A 25,028-nucleotide genomic window follows, 5' to 3' on the forward strand; every position below is an offset into this window, starting at 1 on the left:
TCAGGAGAAGTTGAGGAATGTGTTTTGGGGTGTCTTTTTACATATACCCATGCTGGGTGAGATAAATATCTTGGTCAAATGACAACTTTGTATAAAAAAATGGGAAAAGTTGTCTTTTGCCAAGATATTTCTCTCACCCAGCATGGGTATATATAAAATGACACCCCAAAACACATTCCCCACCTTCTCCTGAGTACGGAGATACCAGATGTGTGACACTTTTTTGCAGCCTAGGTGGGCAAAGGGGCCCATATTCCAAAGAGCACCTTTCGGATTTCACTGGTCATTTTTTACAGAATTTGATTTCAAACTCCTTACCACACATTTGGGCCCCTAGAATGCCAGGGCAGTATAACTTCCCCACAAGTGACCCCATTTTGGAAAGAAGAGACCCCAAGGTATTCGCTGATGGGCATAGTGAGTTCATAGAACTTTTTATTTTTTGTCACAAGTTAGTGGAATATGAGACTTTGTAAGAAAAAAAAAAAAAAAAAAAAAAATCATAATTTTCCGCTAACTTGTGACAAAAAATAAAAAGTTCTATGAACTCACTATGCCCATCAGTGAATACCTTAGTGTGTGTACTTTCAGAAATGGGGTCATTTGTGGGGTGTTTGTACTGTCTGGGCATTATAGAACCTCAGGAAACATGACAGGTGCTCAGAAAATCAGAGCTGCTTCAAAAAGCGGAAATTCACATTTTTGTACCATAGTTTGTAAACGCTATAACTTTTACCCAAACCATTTTTTTTTTACCCAAACATTTTTTTTTTATCAAAGACATGTAGAACTATAAATTTAGAGCAAAATTTCTATATGGATGTCGTTTTTTTTTGCAAAATTTTACAACTGAAAGTGAAAAATGTCATTTTTTTGCAAAAAAAATCGTTAAATTTCGATTAATAACAAAAAAAGTAAAAATGTCAGCAGCAATGAAATACCACCAAATGAAAGCTCTATTAGTGAGAAGAAAAGGAGGTAAAATTCATTTGGGTGGTAAGTTGCATGACCGAGCAATAAATGGTGAAAGTAGTGTAGGTCAGAAGTGTAAAAAGTGGCCTGGTCTTTCAGGGTGTTTAAGCACTGGGGGCTGAGGTGGTTAAATAAGGTAAATGTGAACAAGGCTTCGGGTCCAGATGGATTAGACACAAGAGTGCTTAAAGAGGTCTGTTCAGTCATTGCTGGGCCCCTGTTTATAATTTTTTAAGATTCTCTAGGTACTGGTACAGTGCCAACTGATTGGTGCAAGGCAAATGTGGTGCCCATATTCAAAAAAAGGATCTAGGTCCTTCACAGGTAATTATAGATAAGTTAGTTTAACTTGTGCTGTGGGAAAAATGTTTGAATGACTCTTAAGTGACTATATACAGTAGTATGTGACTGTAAATAATATTATAAGTGATAACCAACATGGGTTTACAAAGGACAAAGGGTTTACCAAGGACAGAAGTTGTCAGACTAACCTGATTTGTTTTTATGAGGAGGTGAGTAGTAGCCTGGACAGAGGGGCGGCTGTGGATGTAGTGTTTCTGAATTTTGCAAAGGCTTTTGATACTGTCCCTCATAGACGTTTAAAAGGTAAAGTAAGGTCTATAGGATTGGAAAGTATAGTTTGTTATTAGATTGAAAACTGGCTGAAGGACTGTGTCCAGACAGTTGTGGTCAATGATTCCTATTCAGAATGGTCCCGGGTTATATGTGGTGTACCCCAAGGTTCAGTGCTGGGCCCTTTATTATTTAATGTATTTATTAATGATATTGAGGACAGGATTTATAGCACCATTTCTATTTTTGCTGATGAAACCAAGCTGTGTAGTACTATACAGTCTATGGAAGATGTCCATAAACTACAAGCTGACTTGAACAATCTTGAACTTGGCAAATGAGGTTCAATGTGGATAAATGTAAAGTTATGCATTTTTGTAGTAATAATCTCCGTGCTTCATATGTCCTAGGTGATGTAACACTGGGAGAGTCACTTATAGAGAAGGATTTGGGTGTCCTTGTAGATGGTAGATTAAATAACAGCATACAATGTCAATCAGCTGCTTCTAAGGCCACCAGGATAAAGCGTTAGTGCGACCTCAGTTCTGGGCACCAGTCCATAGAAAGGACGCACTGCAGCTGGAAAAAGTATAAAGGAGAGCAACTAAACTGATAAGTGGCATGGAGGGTCTTAGTTATGAAGAAAGATTAAAGGGGTTCTCCGGTCCAAACCTATTAATTGCTGGTTAAATCTAACCTGTGAAGGGAAGGTTAGTGGCCTTATACTTACCTTACACAGTTATTGGCCTTATACTTAGCTTCCAGAGTGCTGCCAGTTTGGAGATCCACCTCCCCGTCTTCTTGTCTTCCTGTCTTCTCTTCCTTTCTCCAGCAGGAGACGTATCGTCACGACTGATGTCACCGCCTCCTGCTGGAGAAAGCACCGGCCGTCAGTCTTCACAGCACACTAGACTGAACACTGTCAGTCTCTGTATCATACAGGCTTCCATGTGAAGCCTGTACTGACTCCTGCACAGCTCGATGTAAGCACTGTGCAGCAGTGACATCATGGCAATCAGCCACAGAGGCTGATCGCTATACTGTGCATGTCATAGGGGGCACTTTGGATGGCAAACAGGGGGCACTTTGGATGGCAAACAGGAGGCAGTAGATGGCAAACAGGGGACACTGGATGGCAAACAGGGGGCACTGGATGGCACAAAGGGGCACTGGATGGCACAAGGGGACACTGGATGGCACAAGTGGTATTGGATGACAAACAAGGGGCACTGGATGGCCCCATGGGGTAATGGATGGCACAAGGGGGCAATGGATTATACAAGGGGGTAAATTGATGACACAATGGGGCACTATATGGCCCATGGAGGCACTGGATGGCAAACAGGTGCACTGGATAACAAACAGGAGCACTGGATTGCGCAAGGGGGTCAATGAATGGCACAAGGGGCACTGGATAGCAAACAAGGGGGCACTAAATGGCAAACAAGGGGGTACTGCATGGCACAATGAGGGCACTGGATGGCACAAGGGGGCAAAGGATGCCACAAGGGGGGAACTGGATGGCACAAGGGGCAATGGATGGCGCAATGGGGATACTAGATGGCACAAGGGGGCAATGCATGGCAAACTGTGCACTGGATGGCAAACATAGGCACTGGAGGGCAGCAAAGGGGGCACTGAATGGCACAAGGGGGTACTGGATGGCAAACAAGGGGGCACTGGATGGCAAACGGGGGCACTGGATGGCAAATATAGGGGCACTAGATGGCAAACAAGGGGGCACTGCATGGAAAAATGTTAAAAACAGATCCTAAGCAGCAGCATATGGTCGGTCAAACATCAACACAGCAGTACAGTCATGGCCAAAAGTTTTGAGAATGACACAAATATTAGTTTTCACAAAGTTTGCTGCTAAACTGCTTTTAGATCTTTGTTTCAGTTGTTTCTGTGATGTAGTGAAATATAATTACACGCACTTCATACGTTTCAAAGGCTTTTATCGACAATTACATGACATTTATGCAAAGAGTCAGTATTTGCAGTGTTGGCCCTTCTTTTTCAGGACCTCTGCAATTCGAATGGGCATGCTCTCAATCAACTTCTGGGCCAATTCCTGACTGATAGCAACCCATTCTTTCATAATCACTTCTTGGAGTTTGTCAGAATTAGTGGGTTTTTGTTTGTCCACCCGCCTCTTGAGGATTTACCACAAGTTCTCAATGGGATTAAGATCTGGGGAGTTTCCAGGCCATGGACCCAAAATGTCAGCGTTTTGGTCCCCGAGCCACTTAGTTATCACTTTTGCCTTATGGCACGGTGCTCCATCGTGCTGGAAAATGCATTGTTCTTCACCAAACTGTTGTTGGATTGTTGGAAGAAGTTGCTGTTGGAGGGTGTTTTGGTACCATTCTTTATTCATGGCTGTGTTTTTGGGCAAAATTGTGAGTGAGCCCACTCCCTTGGATGAGAAGCAACCCCACACATGAATTGTCTCAGGATGCTTTACTGTTGGCATGACACAGGACTGATGGTAGCGCTCACCTTTTCTTCTCCGGACAAGCCTTTTTCCAGATGCCCCAAACAATCGGAAAGAGGCTTCATCGGAGAATATGACTTTGCCCCAGTCCTCAGCAGTCCATTCACCATACTTTCTGCAGAAGATCAATCTGTCCCTGATGTTTTTTTTGGAGAGAAGTGGCTTCATTGCTGCCCTTCTTGACACCATGCCATCTTCCAAAAGTCTTCACCTCACTGTGCGTGCAGATGCGCTCACACCTGCCTGCTGCCATTCCTGAGCAAGCTCTGCACTGGTGGCACTCCGATCCCGCAGCTGAATCCTCTTTAGGAGACGATCCTGGCGCTTGCTGGACTTTCTTGGACGCCCTGAAGCCTTCTTAACAAAAATTGAACCTCTTTCCTTGGAGTTCTTGATGATCCTATAAATTGTTGATTGAGGTGCAATCTTAGTAGCCACAATATCCTTGCCTGTGAAGCCATTTTTATGCAACGCAATGATGGCTGCACGCGTTTCTTTGCAGGTCACCATGGTTAACAATGGAAGAACAATGATTTCAAGCATCACCCTCCTTTTAACATGTCAAGTCTGCCATTTTAACCCAATCAGCCTGACATAATGATCTCCAGCCTTGTGATCGTCAACATTCTCACCTGAGTTAACAAGACGATTACTGAAATGATCTCAGCAGGTCCTTAAATGACAGCAATGAAATGCAGTGAAAGTTTTTTGGGGATTAAGTTAATTTTCATGGCAAAGAAGGACTATGCAATTCATCTGATCACTCTTCATAACATTCTGGAGTATATGCAAATTGCTATTATAAAAACTTAAGCAGCAACTTTTCCAATTTCCAATATTTATGTAATTCTCAAAACTTTTGGCCACGACTGTACATTCATGTGAATATTGTCAAAGTTATACCACACAAAAGCCCCAGTATATCAATAGGACTGAGGCCCCTCAAACCTGTCCCATGCAGTACTAAAACTGCAGAAAGTGCAAAGTGGATGAAACATAACCAACCACAGGCATATTATCAATGTTATTCCACACAAAGGCAAAAGTATATCCATAGGACTAAGGCCCCTCAGGCATGTCCCATGCAGTGGTAACACTTCAGCAAGTGCAAATTGCACGGTGGACATAACATTAAATAAAGTTATACAATACTGACCGCGAGCTGATGTGACCTCCAAAGACTCCCCGACGCACGTTTCACCCGATGGCTTCTTCCAGGGAGCGTACTAGCCTAGTCATGGGGGCAATCTATATAGTCCAAATTCATCTGTGTCGGAGCTCAATTACCCTATCCGTGTCTCCCTTGTCATAGTCCCTGCCCAATTTCCCCCCCCCCCCGTGCACGCCTGGAGCGCCGCGAACAAAGCGCGAGCAAAAACTTGCGAGATCGCAGTGGCCCACGCATGCGCAATCAGGGAGGAAGGAGGGGAGGCTCCATATTGGAAAAGATCAGATTCCGTCCGGATATCCATCATTGCAGTCCCTCCCTCATACTTCGTGCCGATATACCATACACATCACCACCATAGCCATGACAATAGGAGCCCCAAGATATGGGAGGACGATAAGGTTATGTATAGAGACAAACAAAATAACTAAAAATAATGTATATATAAAACCTACAGCAGGGAAAGCCATAAATATAATGATACCATAATGAAAGTGACAATGTATACAAAAATATAATGGCAATAGTGTAAAAACAATAAGTGCAAAATACCACGTGTAAGAAAAAATACCCTAAAACCCTCAAAAAAGGAATGAATGCATCATATTGACAAGTGTATGTATATATAAAATTATATAATATAACTAATATCCCTCAATACCTATATTGCAATAATATTAGATTGTGAACAAAAATGTGCTAGAACACTGCTAAGAAGTACATAGTGCATAATATGAAAATATGAAAAATTATATATTAAAAACATCCCATATTTCATGTGTAACAAACATAAAATTATGAACCATAATAAGAAGTGCTTGGTGCAAAAAAATTATAAAAATAAAAATAAAAATTTGATATTCTATAAATAAAATCAATATCTCCAACAACCCTTCCATCTTCATAAGGCTCCATAGTTGTCATGATTCTTCATATTTCCATAACATCACAGCATCTCGGGCACGCATGACCTCCACTACAGTGAAGACCTCAAAAAGAAGAGAAGGCAGGTAAGTCACAAACTCCTCACATAAATAGTCTTAAATGTGCCCCCAAGATACTAAAACATAGTTAAAATAAAATAAAATATTAAAAACAATAAGCGTATGGTGTCAGTTAAAAAGAGGGGAGAGGACATAAAAGGCATAAAGATATCTACATTTCCTTATATATAACAGTATGTCATACACTATACATAGCCAGAGGGATCATGAGAAGGGGACGAATGAATTAGCCTCATTCAGTCCCTTCGGTACCGTCGTTTCTAGGAGATAAAACCATTTAGTTTCTCGTTGTGCAAACAATCTCTTCCAGTTGCCCCCCTTCCCTCACCGGGGTGAGATCAGATTTCCATAATTCAGTCGATCCCTCTAAACCTCAGAAGTGACCCATCCGAATTGTACTGATCATAAAAGTGCTTGGGGACAGACAGTAACGTATCGACATCCTTCACGTGACGTCCTTAGCTGCTTTAATTCCCAATATGTGCTCCAGTATTCTCCTTTTAAAGGGCATTGAGGTCATTCCCACATAGATTTTCTTACATGGGCAAACTGCCCAATAGACCACTTCTATAGTAGTACAGGTGATTGTATGTGTAATGCTAAATTGACGTGTTTCTGATGTGTCCCAGAATCGATCTGCTCTATCCACATTAATGCAAGCGAAGCAACTGCCGTAAGGTTTAAAACCCCATCTAGGGCCTCTAGAATCAAAGATCCAACCGCTGGTTGGTCCCATGTAGTGGCTTTTCACCAATATATTCCGCAAATTTTAGCCCTCTGAAATGTTACGGAAGGAGTTGGGCCAATCATCGTGTCTTGTTGGACATCGAGACCCAAGATGTCCCAGTGTTTCATTAGAGCTTCTCTGATCTCCTTAGATCCCTCATTAAATTCAGTAATAAACCTCACCTTCTCATCCTTTTTCCCATTGTCAGCTCTCCCTCGGTAATATAGGAGTGCAGTACGTTCTATGGAACTTGCTCTTTCATACGCCATCCTGATGTCTCTTTCCATATATCCCCGCAGTTGGAATTGTCTCCATAATACATCCGCTTGTCCTTCGAAAGCCTCATCAGTTGAACATATCCACCTGATTCTCAGAAATTGCCACACCGGTATATTTTTGATCAAATTCTTCGGATGTGCAGATGTCGCATGTAACACAGAGTTGACCGAGGTCTCCTTTCTGTATAGGTCAGAGGATATCCTTCCATCATCCTCCACTTTCAATCGAATGTCCAGGAAGTCGATTTCGCTTCTGCTTGTCCTAAACGTAAGTTTAATGTTAAGATTTTTATGGAATATAATGGACACTTGCTTGTCACTTTCAAAATGGTTTCTGTCCGAGAGACAACCCCCAGTATGCATTCTATGATTGAAACAATTTGCAGTAAAAACTTGAAACTGTCAGGAATTCCTCTAAGTCTATCATACATATGCCTTAAACTTATTTCCTGTTTACATTCCTTCTTGCTAAAAGACCAATGATATGAGCCCACTCATCCCACTTATATGGAGGGTATATAATGTGAAGCCCCCACCTAATAAATTAGAGTTATGCTTTGACCTTATATAGAGTGTCAGTGTTATTTCTCTCGTCATGCATCCACATATCTATCTAATTTGGAGCAGTGTATCAACCTACCTGACCATTGATCAGAACCAGAACATTTTGGCGCCCAACGTGGGGCTCAAAGGTTGGACACCCCTCTTCCTGTACCCCCGGAGATCAGACATAGGAGGGGTTCACCAATGGACAGCGGGATCACTACCCGTGATATGAGTTAAGAAAACAGAGTCATCTTGCCTATACTGTGTCCCCTGGTGTAGACTCTTGTCATCTGTCTGAGTAAGGGGTGCGGCAGCAGTTGGAGCGCCTTTGAGGGCACGCAAGTAAGAACTCAACAATAATTGATGAGATTTTGATACACTGTGCTTTATGTGTTGTTCTGACGTTGTTATGACCTTGAGCACCTGTGTATAAACTACCGAGTTACAAAATAAGGAAGCCTACCTCATTTGCCTACATCGCGGTACAGCCAGAGGCGTCTGTCCGGATAGTAGAAGGGGAGGAGGCGGTCAGAACCAGTCCAAAGGTATAATACATGTCTGACTCAAAGAAGATCTCAGGTAGTTCAGGATCACAGGGTGCAAGCACAGGTTACGGACTAGACGGCTCCGGGAGATATTACATTATGGGAAATGTTGAAAGTGTCCCGAAGGGATGCTGCTCACCGGAGCAGTACGTAGCGGACAAGAGAGGGAAACGCTTCGTAAGGTGTTTACCCAGGTTGGAGAAACATTATGAGATGTGTAAAGGTGGCACTCTTTGTGTTGATACATGGAGAGCATTGTTAAATGATAAGAAAGGTAAACTTACTGATGAAAAGATAGTAAGTGCAGTGGAGGCGTGGCTTGACTGCAGCAAAGAATTTGAATGGACGGGGGGAGAACAGACATATAACGAAAAGACAGGAAGATATTACTGTATGCCCAGGCAGCAGCCACCTTATAATAATGGTGTCATCAAGAAGAAGGGGGGGTGGACCTGTGCCGTATCTGGGCAACAGAATCCTCCCTCCCGTGTTACGTGCCTCGCATGTGGTTCTTCACACCCACATAGCCACATTCCTGTAGCTCCCCACACCTCCTACCCACAGCTCTGCATGAGACACCATCATATTCCCAGCCGACGCCCACGGCTGGACTGTTAACACCCGGTAACCCAGATCCCTCCGTCCTGCCTGTAAGCCCACAAGTTCAAGCACTTTATCCCATGATAAATCCTGATGGTACATTCAGTCTGCCACAGCAGGTTGTTCAAGTGATGGTCACAAAATCAGCTGTATTCAATTGTCAGTCAGTTGCCGGACCCCGAGACCCACCCCATGCCGTTTTACCGTAAATTAGATCAAATATACAAGACATATGGGTGTACGTGGTCAGATCTACAAAGTATAGTAGAGAACAAAACTGGAGAATGCTGAGACATCATTCTGGAGAAACTTAAGAAGCATTGTGTGCCTGTGTGCCCCGCACCATGCGTGTCTCTGTTGATCGGTGAATATAGAGTGAGAGACAGGGGGCCATAGCTGGAAGGGAGGAGTGACGTCATGACATTGGCATGTGTGATAAGCGAGAACACTGTCTGCAAGGCCAAAGAGATAATTAAAAGAAGATTGTCGCATTCACACATGCAGGAAAGCAATACACTTGGACTGTGATGCCTCAGGGAGCACAGAATAGCCCCTCATGCTTTAGCAAAGCCATGTCCTCCGTGCTCCAACCATAGCAGGCAGACAACCCGGAAGCCGAACTCCTACAATACGTGGATGACCTCCTCCTTTGTGCTTCAAGCTTTCAGGAATGTCTGGCCAGCTCAATCTCTCTCCTACAGTTCCTGGCCGAATCAGGCTGCAAAGTATCTCAAACCAAACTCCAATTGTGTTTACCCAAGTTAGTCTTTCTTGGCCACTGTATTTCCTAAGGTAGTAAACACTTGACGGATTCCAGGAAAAAGGCCGTTTCAAACATACGGATACCAGACACTCCACACCAATTGCAGACCTTCTTAGGCCTCATTTCCTACTGCCGACCCTGGATCCCCGATGCCTCAGTGCTGATGCAGCCCCTATATGACTGTTTTCCCCGGAATGCAACCTCTCCATTCCAGTTAACAAGAGAGGCTAATGAGTCCTTTGACAAGTTGAAGACAGCAATTGCAATCGCTCCGGCCTTTGGGATTCCTAACTACAGCCTTCCCTTCAGGCTGTATGTCATGGAACATCAAGGTCACGCTACTGGAGTTCTTACCCAAACTCATGGTGGACGCAACAGACCGCTGGGCTACTACTCTAAGCACCTTGACCCTGAAGCCAGAACTGCCCCTTCCGGTGTCAGAGCTGTCCATGCTGCCAGCTCTCTTCTGGACGTCACATCTGATGTTGTGCTTGGGCACCCCCTCACTATTTTGGCTCCGCATTACATCTCTGCCATCCTCCAGCAGACACAACCCAAACACCTCACTGCACAACGCCACCTCCGGCTGCAGTGTAGTCTGCTCCTGCCAGATAATGTCACCATTCAGAAATGTCACATCCTTAACCCTATTGCACTCCTTCCTCTTCTAAGGGGAAGTATACTAGAGATTCAGTAGAAGCTTCTGAAGATTTTATTGATCTGCATGCTGAAGACGATCTTCAGGAAGAAGAACTATGGACCTCAACTGACTCTCTTTACCAGGAACAGGATCATGATTGCATAACAATAATGGAAGCTGAAGTAGGGACACCACCATCGGTCCAAGACACTCCTCTGACAAACCGTTATTGGATTCTCTTTGTTGACGGCTCAAGGTACGCCGATGACAAAGGGAAATTTCATACAGGCATGGCAGTCACTAGTGAGCGTGAAGTGCACCCAGACCAGTCAGCACAGGAGGCTGAACTCATTGCCCTCACTGAAGCCTGCCTCATGGCAAAAGATTCCACCGCTAATATCTACACGGATTCCAGATATGCCTTTGGAGTGGTTCATGACTTTGGACTAATATGGAAGGCACGGGATTACATCACAGCCGCAGGAACCCCAATCAAAAATGCCTCAGCAGTAGCGGCCATAATGGCAGCAGTACTCCTGCCCACTCAAGTGGCAGTGATCAAGGTAAAAGCCCATACACGAACTGACACTCCTGAGGCCAGAGGAAATGCCGTAGCTGATCAAACAGTGAAGAGAACAGCAATGGAAGAGGAAGGAGCCCAGACAGAACAGATCCTGACAGTACAAGAAGATCTAGAGCAAGAGGAAGTCACATGGGACCTACTGAAACAAATGCAGAAACAGGCCACTCCCAGGGAAAAGGAAACCTGGTTGAAAGAGTCAGCCCTCGAATAAGAATCCGGACTCTGGACACAGGGAGAGTATGCCTACCCAGAACTCTCTATGCCCTAATAGCCGCAATAGCTCATGGGCCCAACCACCTATCCAAAACCATCATTAAAGAGCTAATTTATAAAATATGGGTGGCCCCAGGGATCACCCCCAACCTGGTGAGACATACTCAAGTGTGCCTCATCTGCGCAGAGTGTAATCCAGGTAGAACCGAGCCCACACCCCGGAAATGTCTCCCAAAGGCCTTATATCCCTTTCAGAGGATACAAATCGACCACATCCAGATGCCAATGTGCCAAGGGTTTCAATATGTGCTGGTAGTGATAGACTTGTTATCTGGGTGGCCAGAAGCCTACCCCGTCCGAAATCAGACAGCAACTACTACTGCAAAAAAAAACCTGAAGCAGGAGCTTGTCTGTAGGTTCGGAGTACCTGAGATCATTGAGAGTGATCAGGGCCCAGCATTCACTGCCAGATTAGCCTAAGAAGTCTGGGAAATGGTAGGGTCGCACCTGGCGTATTACACCCCATACAGGCCCCAAAGCAGCGGCAAAGTTGAAAGATTAAACGGGGTGTTGAAGTCAAAAATGTTGAAGATGACCAGGGAGACAGGGCTCAATTGGGTTCAGTGCTTGCCTATAGCACTCTTTTCTGTTAGGCACACACCAAGGCCTCCACACAAACTGACGCCATACAAGATCCTATTTGGGACAAGGCCTATTTGGGACAATACCTAGAATGGGACAGTATTTCCCTCAACAGTTGCAAATGCATTATGAATCTGTTGCTAAATATGTGATAGCTCTGAGTAAACAATTGTCTAACATACATGCACAAGTTTTCTCTTCCATTCCAGATCCTAACTCCCTAGAAGGAAGCCACACTCTGAAACCTGGAGAGTGGGTGGTGGTCAAGAAGCATATCAGAAGCACCCTCGAACTACGATACGAGGGACCTTACCAGGTGCTGCTGACCACCCCAACTTCTGTAAAACTCGAGGGGAGACCTAACTGGATCCACGCATCACACTGCAAAAGAATACGAGTGCCAGCTCCAGATATTGAGGAAACCACCGCTGAATCTGCATGATGCCTTTTGCAACAGTTATCGCTCTGCTACTTTTTGTCTACACCTACACGGTCACATATTCACAGAATCTTCCAAAGACAGGAGGACAAGTGGCCATCACCCATCAAAAAGAGAAGGATGGCTTCATATTGACCACTTTCTGGTTTAATTCCTCCAGTACTCACATAGCTACCTTCAAATTCATTACTGCGGTCTAGTATTGTGCCCAATGCCAGCATGGCAATGTAGCATGTACCAAAAGGGCAGCCATAGATCAACATACATCTGTGTCACTGATAAAAAGTATAGGGCACAGTGTAACTCGTGGGGAGAAGTTGGGTGGAACACGGGTGACCCATGGGGATACAGACCTCAGAGTGCCCAAGACAAAAAAGACAAAATGGGTAAATCCTTGCTTACCCGCATGAGACTGTTTAAGAGTGGAAGATGCCACCCAAGTGGACAGACAGGCTCCAACATGCCAGTTACCCTCACAATAGAAAACCCCAGCCCCAATGATGCAGGGACATACCTTATAGACACCTGCTGGGGACATAGGCATGTTCCACCTGAAAGACCTACATAGTCTCAGAAAGATAGAGCAGGGTCTGTCCAAACCCTACACTACCTCCCTTAGGCAGATGACTCTGCCTGTGAAAAGTGGAAGAGAAAATCCCCCCTGGTAATAAAAACCCCCAAACCAGGTGAAGGCATAACCATATACCCCAGTAACTACACCTGTTACTTCAACCCTGGCAGTCAGAGATTCTTGGGCAACTTCACAGAGGGGTACTGCTCATCCTACAGCAACCTTTCCACTAAAACACAGAAACAGAGGGTATCTTTGGGGGACATCTATTGGATCTGTGGAGACGGAAAAATAAGAACTAAGTTAGAAGGCAATTGGTCCGGTGAATGCGCCATAGCGAAAGCCATAATGCCCCTGCACATACTAGAAGATGACCCCACAGTTAGAGGGTATACTCAAAAAAACCTATTTAGGGAGGTCAAAAAGGGAGGCCTCCCCACAGGGGAGCTTTGAACCACATGTATATATAGACGCAATAGGAGTCCTAAGGGGGGTCCTCAACGAGTTTAAGGCCAGAGATCAGGTGGCAGCTGGATTTTAATCCATACTCCCAATGGTGATAATTAACAAGAACGTCGACTGGATAAACTACATATATTATAATCAGCAAAGATTTGTAAACTACACCCGTGATGCCCTAAAAGGAATTGCAGAACAGTTAGAGGTTACTTCTGCTGTGGCCTTTCAGAACAGGATGGCCCTAGATATGATCCTAGCTGAGACTGGGGGAGTTTTGTAAATTGATTGGGGAAACTTGCTGCACCTACATCCCAGATAACACTGGCCCCAAAGGGAAGGAAACTGAAGCAATAAACAAGCTTACTAACCTCTCAGAGGAATTAAAACGTAACTCAGGGATGACAGACCCATGGGATGAGTACTTTGGATGGTTAAAAAATTGGAAATCCTCCCTCACCCAGATTGGTATGGTGATAGTCTTGATGCTAATATTAATGTCAGTAGTGTTATGTTGCATTGTACCCAGTGTCCGAAAAATAGGTAAAAAAATTGTGACTTCAACTACTGAACAGCCCATCATGCTGCTATATGGTGAAGAAGAAATGGAAACCAAAGAATTCAACACAAGTTCCTCCACCAATTACGATGTCGTACCGAGATAGGGAAAGATGAATCCCAGGGTACTATCATAAGTCCGATTAACCGGGAGTCTACCAAAAAGAGGTAGGTTGTCGCCACTGTGGGTCAAGAGGATTGCGAATAGTATTCCCAGGGGCTCACTAGGCAGGGAAAGTTCTACAATCAAGAATCCAAGGGGGGACTGTTATGGAATATAATGGACACTTGTGTAACATCCCAGAGTTATGTTACGAAACTCTTTTACCCCGCTACAACCTGTTAAGTGTATCTGCATTGTCATCCTGTGTAATTTAGCATCACATCCTCACTAATGTGCATTGAAACTCTTGTTAAATGTATTTGCTGTAATTTCTATGTTCACCAGCAGGTGGCAGCAATGTGTTTAGAAGGGACTTAGTTCAGTTTAGCATATCTAGACTGGAATAGCACATTCCAGTTTATCTCCCCCCTATTTGAGGAGGTGTGGAATGTTCCCACATCCTGCCTCATGGGTGGGGAAGGAAGTTGAGTTAGTGTGCCAGCCACCCCCGGCTAGGGGAAGGCTGTGCAAGTAGGAGCTCCCAGTTCTAGGGATCCCAAGCCAGAATCTTGTCTCGGCTGAGACAAAAGATCATCATTCCCAGTCTGAGCCCTTCAGCCTCAGCTGGTAGAAAGCAAGCAGCCACCTCCAGAACTCCAGGAAGAAGCATACCCTGTGAGCACAACTGTGAGTAACGTCCAGAGACCAGGAGAAGCCAAATTCCTCCTCAGCTAGTCAGTCCCCAATACAGCAGAAGATAGTGCAGAAGATAGTAATTCCTGCCATATTACAGAGCCATAAGCAGACGACTTATCCTGCAGAGAGCTCCAGGCACATGAAAGAAGCAGAAGACAGATCCCTGCCACATATTGCCAATACCTGCTGGGACCCAAGACTATTGCTGTATTTCACTTGGATGAAAGCTGCATATAGTAAAGACAAGTTTGAACTTTATTCCAAGTCTGGATCTCAATCATTGCTGCAAATCCCTCAATTACTCCTACTAGCAGCACACTCATTTTATTGCAAGTGAGCCAGGATCCAGGAGTCCAGCTGTACCCAGGTAGGAGACACCGTTGACCGTTAAAGGGCCCTGAGACTGTACCCTGCGCACGCTGCAATTGGCGTCACAAACAAAACTATTAACCATCATTTACACCTGACCCAGTCATTGCATAATATAGCGTCAGAGTGCATTATTCCAATCCGACTTACTGCACTTGCTTGTCACTTACAAAATGGTGTCTGTCCGAGATACAACCCCCAGTATGCATTCTATGATTGAAACTACAGGGAGTGCAGAATTATTAGGCAAGTTGTATTTTTGAGGATTAATTTTATTATTGAACAACAACCATGTTCTCAATGAACCCAAAAAACTCATTAATATCAAAGCTGAATATTTTTGGAAGTAGTTTTTACTTTGTTTTTAGTTTTAGCTATTTTAGGGGGATATCTGTGTGTGCAGGTGACTATTACTCTGCATAATTATTAGGCAACTAAACAAAAAACAAATATATACCCATTTCAATTATTTATTTTTACCAGTGAAACCAATATAACATCTCAACATTCACAAATATACATTTCTGACATTCAAAAACAAAACAAAAACAAATCAGTGACCAATATAGCCACCTTTCTTTGCAAGGACACTCAAAAGCCTGCCATCCATTGATTCTGTCAGTGTTTTGATCTGTTCACCATCAACATTGCGTGCAGCAGCAACCACAGCCTCCCAGACACTGTTCAGAGAGGTGTACTGTTTTCCCTCCTTGTAAATCTCACATTTGATGATGGACCACAGGTTCTCAATGGGGTTCAGATCAGGTGAACAAGGAGGCCATGTCATTAGATTTTCTTCTTTTATACCCTTTCTTGCCAGCCACGCTGTGGAGTACTTGGACGCGTGTGATGGAGCATTGTCCTGCATGAAAATCATGTTTTTCTTGAAGGATGCAGACTTCTTCCTGTACCACTGCTTGAAGAAGGTGTCTTCCAGAAACTGGCAGTAGGACTGGGAGTTGAGCTTGACTCCATCCTCAACCCGAAAAGGCCCCACAAGCTCATCTTTGATGATACCAGCCCAAACCAGTACTCCACCTCCACCTTGCTGGCGTCTGAGTCGGACTGGAGCTCTCTGCCCTTTACCAATCCAGCCACGGACCTATCCATCTGGCCCATCAAGACTCACTCTCATTTTATCAGTCCATAAAACCTTTGAAAAATCAGTCTTGAGATATTTCTTGGCCCAGTCTTGACGTTTCAGCTTGTGTGTCTTGTTCAGTGGTGGTCATCTTTCAGCCTTTCTTACCTTGGCCATGTCTCTGAGTATTGCACACCTTGTGCTTTTGGGCACTCCAGTGATGTTGCAGCTCTGAAATATGGCCAAACTGGTGGCAAGTGGCATCTTGGCAGCTGCACGCTTGACTTTTCTCAGTTCATGGGCAGTTATTTTGCGCCTTGGTTTTTCCACACGCTTCTTGCGACCCTGTTGACTATTTTGAATGAAACGCTTGATTGTTCGATGATCACGCTTCAGAAGCTTTGCAATTTTAAGAGTGCTGCATCCCTCTGCAAGATATATCACTATTTTTGACTTTTCTGAGCCTGTCAAGTCCTTCTTTTGACCCATTTTGCCAAAGGAAAGGAAGTTGCCTAATAATTATGCACACCTAATATAGGGTGTTGATGTCATTAGACCACACCCCTTCTCATTACAGAGATGCACATCACCTAATATGCTTAATTGGTAGTAGGCTTTCGAGCCTATACAGCTTGGAGTAAGACAACATGCATAAAGAGGATGATGTGGTCAAAATACTCATTTGCCTAATAATTCTGCACTCCCTGTATTTGCAGCAAAGACTTGAAACTGTCAGGAATTCCTCTAAGTCTATCATACATATGCCTTAAACTTATTTCCTGTTTACATTCCTTCTTGCTAAAAGGCCAATCATGTGAGCCCACTCCTCCCACTTACAGTATATGGAGGGTATATAATGTGAAGCCCCCACCTAATAAATTAGAGTTATGCTTTGACCTTATATAGAGTGTCAGTGTTATTTCTCTCGCCGTGCATGCACGTATCTATCTATCTATCTAATTTGGAGCAGTGTATTAACCTGTCCGAGATGCTGTAATGTTATGGAAATATGAAGAATCATGACAACTATGGAGCCTTATGAAGATGGAAGGGTTGTTGGAGATATTGATTTTATTTATAGAATATCAAATTTTTTATTTTTTTTTTATAAATTTTTTGCACCAAGCACTTCTTATTATGGTTCATAATTTTATAAGTTTGTTACACATGAAATATGGGATGTTTTTAATATATAATTTTTCATATTTTCATATGTACTTCTTAACAGTGTTCTAGCACATTATTGTTCACAATCTAATATTATTGCAATATAGGTATTGAGGGATATAAGTTATATTATATAATTTTATATATACATACACTTGTCAATATGATGCATTCATTCCTTTTTTGAGGGTTTTAGGGTATTTTTTCTTACACGTGGTATTTTGCACTTATTGTTTTTACACTATTGCCATTATATTATTGTATACATTGTCACTTTCATTATGGTATCATTATATTTATGGCTTTCCCTGCTGTAGGTTTTATATATACATTATTTGTAGTTATTTCGTTTGTCTCTATACATTATACCTCAACGTCCTCCCATATCTTGGGGCTCCTATTGTCATGGCTATGATGGTGATGTGTATGGTATATCGGCACGAAGTATGAGGGAGGGACTGCAATGATGGATATCCAGACGGCATCTGACCTTTTCCAATACGCCACCTCCCCTCCTTCCTCCCTGACTGCGCATGCGCAGGCCGCCGCGATCTCACGAGTTTTCGCTCGCACTTTGATCGCGGCGCTCTGGGCGTGCACGGGGGGAATGGGGCAGGGACTATGATGAGGGAGACACAGATAGGGTAATTGAGCTCCGACACAGATGAATTTGGACCATATAGAGTGCCCCCATGACTAGGCTAGTACGCTCCCCTGAAGAAGCCATCAGGCGAAACGCGCATCGGGGAGTCTTTGGAGGTCACATCAGCTTGCGGTCGGTATTGTATATCTTTATTTAATGTTATATCCACCGTGCACTTTGCACTTTCTGCAGTGTTACCACTGCATGGGACATGTCTGAGGGGCCTTAGTCCTATGGATATACTTTTGCCTTTGTGTGGAATAACATTGATAATATGCCTGTGGTCGGTTATGTTTCATCCACTTTGCACTTTCTGCAGTTTTAGTACTGCATGGGACTGGTTTGAGGGGCCTCAGTCCTATTGATATACTGGGGCTTTTGTGTGGTATAAGATTGACAATATTCACATGAATGTACTGCTGTGTTGATGTTTGACCGACCATATGCTGCTGCTTAGGATCTGCTTTTAACCGCATTGATATTATTATTATATTTTGTAATTCGTGTGATAAATAAAGAGTGTATATTTTTCATTACTTATTTATGCGTGGTTACTTGTTTGGTGTATGTTATGCGGGTCTGTGGATGTCACTGTTATGAGGACACTGTAGATGTCACTGTTACTGTATGGGCGCTGAGTATAAGTGATAGGGCTCGTGCACAGAACCGTATCTGTTTTGCGATCTGCAAGTCGCAAATCCACTAAATAAGGTTACTGTCCGTGTGCGATTCAAATTTTTTTGCAGTCCTATTGAGTTCTATGGGTTTTAGATCTGCATTATGTGGACCAGAATAGGACATGTTCTATCTTTCGCAGAACTGACATACGGATGTGGAAAGCACTTGGACGACGTCAGTTCCAGTAAAGACAGAACATGTCCTATTCTGGTCTTCAAAATGAGGACCTCAAATCCATAGAACTCAATGGGAGTGCAAAAAATGCAGATCGCAAAATGGATATGGTCATGTGCATAAGGGTTTAGATACACAGCTCAGCAGGCTGAATCATACAAGAAGGGATTAGATACACAGTTTAGCAGGCTGTATCATAGAATATGGGATTCGATATACACTTCAGCAGGCAGTATCGCACACAACAGGATGTGTGTCTGGCACGCATACAGGATAGAATTAGATACAGATGTGTTTGGATACGCTTGCTGATTCCAGCTGTTTTTCACTCTCTGGAGATGGTGAGGGAAGAGCCTTCAGACGGTCAGTGATGGGATTAGATACACAGCTCAGCAGGCTGTATCACACAGGATAGGATTAGATACACATGTGAGGGCAGAGCCTGTGGACGGTCAGTGATGGGATGTAGACACTGGGTGAGAAGTAGATTCATGTCTGGGTGCAGAAAGATGGACACAGGAGTTGTAGTGGGTGTAGCTGTTGCAGGCAGAGCAGAGTGGGGGGCCTGGCCAGCCTGGGACTCATAAGGCTACTTTCACACTCGCGTTTGGTACCGATCAGTCATGGATCTGCACAGACGGATCCGTTCAGATAATACAACCGTCTGCATCCGTTCAGTCTGCATCCCAGTCATACAGGATTAAAGTTGTTGTCTCTTCTCAGACAATGGGGGCATATCACTAGCTCTTAAAGGTGTGGGTCCCACCTCCGGGACCCACACCTACATCAGGAACGGAGCCCTGCAAAGTGGTGGCTGGAGAACTACGGTTCGGCCACCACCAAGCGCTCTCCCCATAGTGAATGGGAGCACACCGTTCATGACCGACCACCGCTCCCATTCAGTTCTATGGGCCCAACGGAAAAAGCCTAGCCAGCATTCGTCTATTTTTGGCAGCCTCATAGAGAATAAATGGAGGGTGGGTGTGCATGCGCAGTACGCCTTCCAACACTTTCAGGGCTCCGTTCTCGATATAGGTGAGGGACCCACACCTATCAGAAAATGGGGGCATATACTAGCGAAATGCCCCCATTGTCTGAGATGAGACAACCCCTTTAAGGAGTAAAAGGTGACCACATCACATGTGGCTCAACTGAACTCCTCAGAGATCATATTATTCATGAGAGCTAATACCTGCTTGGAATTGCTTATATAAGTAAGAATTTTACAAATTAAAGTTTGTAAAAAAAAATAAAAAAAACTCTAGATTTTTTTTTTTATAATCTCTTTCGAATCAAGTGTTTTCAGTATTACAGATGAACATTCATTACTCCCTATATGTCCATCAAAGTTATCATTACCAGAAGTGGCCACTCCAAATATAATTATATATTCTTCAGTATATTAATTCAATGCATAATTGACTTAGTGTATAATTATGAATTACCTTAATGTATAATAAAATATTTAACCCTGTATATATGTTTACTCCAGTTTTTCTATTCATTTTGGTTATAATCTCGAAAAATATCAAAGAAATAATCTAGAAAAAATAATAATTTCCCTCACATAGATATTGTCTATAATCTATCTTCTGTTTTTATTATGTTATAATTGTGTTTTCCTTGTGTTTTCTTGTGGGGAACTGGAATTAGTGATGTGTGAGGAGGACTATTACTGAGACATGGCTGGATGATAGCTATGACTGGGCAGTTAATGTACAGGGTTACAGTATGTTTAGAAAGGATCACAAAAACCGGAGAGGGGGAGGGCTCTGCCTTTATATAAAGTCCTGTCTAAACATAGAAACATAGAATGTGTCGGCAGATAAGAACCATTTGACCCATCTAGTCTGCCCAATATACTGAATACTATGGATAGCCCCTGGCCCTATCTTATATGAAGGATGGCCTTATGCCTATCCCATGCATGCTTAAACTCCTTCACTGTATTTGCAGCTACCACTTCTGCAGGAAGGCTATTCCATGCATCCACTACTCTCTCAGTAAAGTAATACTTCCTCAGGACCGGTGCAAGGATTTTTGCCGCCCTAGGCAAGATAAAAATTGCCGCCCCCCCCCCCCCCTCCCTTATCAGATGATCTGCCCATATCATGACATCACATATGTTCCACCCCTTTCTCAGCTTTTAAATTAAAAGAACTGCTGTTTCCCTTAGGGTTAATCAAGCTTCTTGTAGCTGTCTCTTTTTGCGGAATGGAATTGCGGACCCATACATTTCTACGGAGCCGCACGACGTGCGGCCCCGATCCGGAGTTGCGGACCCGGATCCGAAATTCCGATCCTGAAAAAAATAGAACATGTCCTATTCTTGTCCGCAATAGCGGACAAGAATAGGCATATTCTCTTAGTGTCGGCAATGTGCGGTCCGCAAAATGCGAAACGCACATTGCCGCTGTCTGTGTTTTGTGGATCCGCAAAACACACACGGATGTGTGAATGGATCCTAAATGTGAGGTAAATTAGTTTCCAATGTAGTATTAATAACTAAACAATTAAATAATAAACATTGCATTGTCTACTTACCACCAGGACAATAAGATGATCTGGGCTCTGGCTGCAGTCTGGCTCTTGGTCTGGCTCTGGGGACTCCCTTGTCACTCTCTTCTCCCCCCTCCCTCCCTTGTCACTCTCTTCTCCCCCCCCCTCCTCCCTCCCTTGTCACTCTCTTCTCCCCCCTCCCTTGTCACTCTCTTCTCCCCCCTCTCTTGTCACTCTCTTCCCCCCCTCCCTCCCTTGTCACTCTCTTCCCCCCCTCCCTCCCTTGTCCCTCTCTCCCCCCCTCCCTCCCTTGTCACTCTCTCCCCCCCTCCCTTGTCACTCTCTTCCCCCCCTTGTCACTCTCATTTCCTCCCCCCCCCCTCCCTTGTCGCTCTCATTTCCTCCACCCCCCTCCCTTGTCACTCTCATTCCCCCCCCTCCTTTGTCAGTCTCATTCCCCCCCTTGTCACTCTCATTTCCTCCCCCCCATATAACTCTCATTTCCTTCCCCCCCTTGTCACTCTCATTTACTTCCCCCCCTTGTCACTCTCATTTCCTTCCCCCCTTGTCACTCTCATTTACTCCCCCCCTTGTCACTCTCATTTACTTCCCCCCCTTGTCACTCTCATTTACTCCCCCCCCTTGTCACTCTCATTTACACCCCCCCCCCTTGTCACTCTCATTTACTCCCCCCCTTGTCACTCTCATTTACTTCCCCCCCTTGTCACTCTCATTTACTTCCCCCCCTTGTCACTCTCATTTACTTCCCCCCATTGTCACTCTCATTTACTCCCCCCCTTGTCACTCTCATTTACTTCCCCCCCCTTGTTACTCTCATTTACTTCCCCCCCTCCCTTGTCAGTCTCATTTACCCCCCCTCCCACCTCTAGTGTAGCGTGGCCGAGCTCTGTTCGGTCCGCGGTACAGGAGATTTTGTTTCAGTACCCGGCCGGACTGACAGGAAGTGCTCACTAAGTGAGTACTTCCTGTCAGTCCGGCCGGGTACAGGAAACAAAAGCTCCTGTACCGCGGACCGAACAGAGCTCGGCCACGCTACATTAACAACAGCACAGAGCAGACACAGAGACAGCAGGCGCAGGCAGGCTGCGCAACACTGAGCCGGCGGCCGGAGATTCTTTAGAGCCAACTTTTTTGTTTGTTTTTTAAACCGCAACGGGCACCCCCTGCTAAATGGCGCCCTAGGCGACTGCCTAGATCGCCCTACTGGTGGCGGCGGCCCTGTACTTCCTGATATTACTTTTAAACCTTTGCCCCTCTAATTTAAAACTATGTCCTGTTGTAGCAGTTTTTCTTCTTTTAAATATTCTCTCCTCTTTTACCTTGTTGATTCCCTTTATGTATTTGAAAGTTTCTATCATATCCCCTCTGTCTCGTCTTTCTTCCAAGCTATACATGTTAAAATCCTTTAATCTTTCCTGGTAAGTTTTATCCTGCAATCCATGTACCAGTTTAGTAGCTCTTCTCTGAACTCTCTCCAAAGTATCAATATCCTTCTGGAGATATGGTCTCCAGTACTGAGCATAATACTCCAAATGAGGCTCACTAGTGCTCTGTAGAGCAGCATGAGCACCTCCCTCTTTCTACTGGTATTGCCTCTCCCTATACACCAAAGCATTCTGCTAGCATTTCCTGCTGCTCTATGACATTGTCTGCCTACCTTTAAGTCTTCTGAAATAATGATCCCTAAATCCCTTTTCTCAGATACTGAGGTTGGGACTGAAGGACTGTATCACTGATTTTATATTCTGCTCTTGGGTTTTTACACCCCAGGTGCATTATCTTGCACTTATCAATATTACATTTTAGTTACCAGATTTTTGACCATTCCTCTAGTTTTCCTAAATCCTTTTCCATTTGGTGTATCCCTCCAGGAACATCCACCCTGTTACAAATCTTTGTGTCATCAGCAAAAAGACACACCTTACCATCAAGGCCTTCTGCAATTTCGCTGATAAAGATATTAAACAATATGGGTCCCAGAACAGATCCCTGAGGTACCCCACTGGTAACAAGACCTTGGTCTGAATATACTCCATTGACTACAACCCTCTGTTGCCTGTCCCTCAGCCACTGCCTAATCCATTCAACAATATGGGAGTCCAAGCCCAAAGACTGCAATTTATTGATAAACCTTCTATGTGAGACAGTTTTAAAAGCCGTACTAAAGTCTAGATAAGCGATGTCTACTGCACCTCCTCCATCTATTATTTTAGTCACCCAATCAAAAAAATCAATAAGATTAGTTTGACATGATTTCCCTGAAGTAAACCCATGCTGTTTTTCATCTTTCAATCCAGGGATTTTAGATGTTCCACAATCCTCTCCTTAAGTATGGTTTCCATTGATTTCCCCACTATTGATGTCAGGCTTACTGGCCTATAGTTGCCCGATTCCTCCCTACTACTTTTCTTGTGAATGAGCACAACATTTGCTAATTTCCAATCTTCTGGGACGACTCCTGTTGCCAGTGATTGGTTAAATAAATCTGTTAATGGTTTTGCTAGTTCACCGCTGAGCTCTTTTAATAGCTTTGGGTGTATCCCATCAGGCCCCTGTGACTTATTTGTATTAATTTTAGACAGCTGACTTAGAACCTCTTCCTCTGTAAAGACACATGCATCAAAAGATTTATTAGTCTTCTTTCCTAACTGATGTCCTTTTCCTTTATTTTCCATTTTAAAAACTGAACAGAAGTATTCATTGAGGCAGTCAGCTAGTTCTTTATCTTCTTCCATTTACCTTCCTTCTTTTGTTTTTAATTTGGTAATTCCTTGTTTTAGTTTCCTTTTTTCATTTATGTATCCGAAGAATGCCTTATCACCTTTTTTCCCTGACTGAGCTAATTTCTCTTCTGCCTGTGCTTTAGAAGCTCTTATAACTTGTTTGGCCTCTCTCTGCCTAATCTTATAAATTTGCCTGTCATCCTCGTTTTTTGTTTTTTTTTATAATTCCTAAATGCTATCTTTTTATTTTTAATGATTTTGGCCACTTCTGCTGACTACCACAGTGGTCTCTTCCTTTTTTTGCTTTTACTGACAAGCCTAATGCAATTTTCTGTTGCCTTCAATAGTGCCACTTTTAAGTAGTCCCATTTCTCCTGGACTCCAATGAAACTGTTCCAATCTGATAGGGACTCGTATACCACTAATCTAATTTTAGAAAAGTCAGTTTTTCTAAAATCTAAAACTTTTGTTTTTGTGTGGTGTGACTCAGTCACTGTACTTATAGTAAACCACACTGACTGGTGATCACTAGATCCCAAGCTTTCCCCTACAGTAATATCATATACCAAATTCCCATTTGTGAATACTAAATCTAAAATGGCCTCCTTCCGGGTTGGCTCCTCAACTACTTGCTGTAGAGATAATGCCAGTAGGGAATTTAGAATATCTGTACTCTTGGCAGAACTAGCTATTTTGGTTTTCCAGTTTACATCTGGAAGATTGATGTCTCCCAAAATGATAACTTCCCCCTTCAATGTCATTTTAGCTATTTCCTCAACTAGTAGATCATCTAATTCTTTGACTTGGCTAGGTGGTGTCATGGTCTTACCTTCTTGCTGTTCTCCTTCGTTTGACATGTGCTGGCGGCCATCTTGGTTTCTGGGTTTCTTGTAGCCTCCCACCCTGCGGCTCCTCCTTCCCACTGGGAGGAGCTGGATGCCTAGCTCATATATATAGGAGGTCTGTGGCTTCAGTTCCTTGCTTGGTCCTCCTGTGTTCACATGCTTCTAGACTGCTGCTGCTTCTGGTTCCTGATCCTGGTTTCGTCCGACTACCCTGCTGGTTCCTGATCCTGGTTTCGTCCGACTACCCTGCTGGT

This window comes from Bufo bufo, chromosome 9 (assembly GCF_905171765.1).
Source record: "Bufo bufo chromosome 9, aBufBuf1.1, whole genome shotgun sequence".
Classification (NCBI taxonomy): Eukaryota; Metazoa; Chordata; class Amphibia; order Anura; family Bufonidae; genus Bufo; species Bufo bufo.